Here is a 2,115-nt window from a genome sequence, read left to right on the forward strand (position 1 = left end):
TTCCGAGGGTGTAAATCTTTACGGGAGTAGAAAGCCTCATCTTTCTCCTGCGGAGCAGCTGGTAGTTTTGAACTGCTGACCTTAAGGTTTGCAGCCCGATTCGTAACCACTACGCTACCAGTACTCCTCCCTTTTTGTTATAAAGTTTCTATCTTTACAGTTGTGACAATCTCAATTAATCATGATAACAATTACTCACTATTGAATCAAAAGAATCTTATCCCCATCTCCTTTCACCAGACCCATCTAGACAAGATGAAAACTATTCAGTGGGGAATTCTACCTTGCCCCATACACTCTGAAACTAAACTCCCTTTTGAAAACTTTTAAGCCAGTCATTTTGTGCCTTTTTAGTCCCCCACTTTCTAGGTAGCCAATATCTAAGTTGCCCATCCCTATAAACCCTGTATACAGAGGGGATAAGATTTGTCCTTGATGTGAAGACTCCTTCCTTATCAGTTGGTTTTTTGAGCTACTACATCCATAAGTATAGGTCAAGTTCATCAAACTATAGCAATTTACACTTGTTTCCTTTATCAAAAAGTGTTTTTTAATCTTCACCTCATTGATTTCTGATCATCAAGCCATCAAGGTTAGTTTGAATGAGTGCTGTTTACAAGTTTGGGCATTCTTGAACCTCTCCCCTCACTTCACATCAGTTGTACACTTCTCTCTCAGATCTAGCCCTACATAGCTATGTACTTCGCCATGGGCTCAGGAGTACCCAAGTCTCACCACACCTAGGACTAACCAACCCTTCCTCTTATCTCTCACATCTCCAAGTCGATGGGAACATCTTGGTTTCTTAAGAGCATTTTGTTTGTACTTCTTCCAAGGCAGATTTGTTTGTTCTTATGTCAGTTCACAATTATATTCTATAATATCATAATTAAAATACATTAATATCCTCATGTCTTTCTAATTTATTTCCATGCTTTCACAGGCATATTAGATGATAAAAAATGTCATCTCTTGGGCCAGGTGCACCTTAGTCCTCAAAGTGACATCTTTGCCCTTAATCACTGTTTTCTCCTGTGCAGCAGATTTTCCCAATACAATATGTCATTTGATTTCTTGACTTCTTCCATGAGTGTTGATTGTGGATCCAAGTAAAATTAAGATATAGCAACTTCAATATACTCCTGTTTGTCATGATGCTACTTAAATGTCCAGTTGCGAAGATTATTGTTTTCCTTATGTTCAAGTTTAGTGGGTAGTTAAGACTGAAGACTTTGATCTTCATTTAAGTTACATAAATTACACAAATCCTCTTCAATCTCAGAAAATGACATTGTGTCATTTGTATATCACAGGTTGTTGTTGATTCTCCCTCCAATCCTGAAGACACCTTCTTCTTCATAATGTCTAGTTTCTCCTTTTATTTGCACATCATAGAGATTGAGTAAGTATGGTGAAAGGACTGTGGTGCACAGCTTTCCTGATTTTAAATTATTCAGCAACCCTTTCTCCTGTTCACAGGAGAATTATGTACACCTCTGGACTCTCCGTGTCCATGTACTACTACAACTTTTTGAATTATCTACAGCAATATTTAAGTTGTATATTCAACTATTGTTCTAAAAATTCTGTATTTTGTTATGTAACCTTTCTTTGCAACAAGAACAAATATTCATCTTTTGCAAATGTATTTTCCTGGAGGAAAATAGAAAAGAAAGAGCATATGTATGGTTAAGGAAAATAACTAAATACGTCTTAAAAATAGAAAACTTTATTGAAGAAAAATAATAAAAATGTGATGTTATTTTTTGTGTACATAGTCTCCATTGTTGTTGTTGTCGGGTGCCATCAAGTTGGAACAGATTCATAGCGACCCCATGCAGAGCAGAACGAAACAATGTCTGATCCTGGGCCAACCTCACTACCGCTGCCACACTTGACACCATCAATGATGCCACCTGACTGATCCATCTCGTTGGGGGGTCTTCCTCTTTTTCTCTGACCCTCCACCTTACCCAGCATGATATCCTTCTCCAGCGACTGTTTCCTCCGGACAATATGTCCAAAGTAGGAGAGATGAAGCTTAGCCATCTTGACCTCCAAGGAGCACTCTGGTTGTACTTCTTCCAAAACAGATCTATTGGTTCTTTTGGCAGT

Source organism: Chrysochloris asiatica, unplaced genomic scaffold (assembly GCF_000296735.1).
Source record: "Chrysochloris asiatica unplaced genomic scaffold, ChrAsi1.0 scaffold00199, whole genome shotgun sequence".
Lineage (NCBI taxonomy): Eukaryota > Metazoa > Chordata > Mammalia > Afrosoricida > Chrysochloridae > Chrysochloris > Chrysochloris asiatica.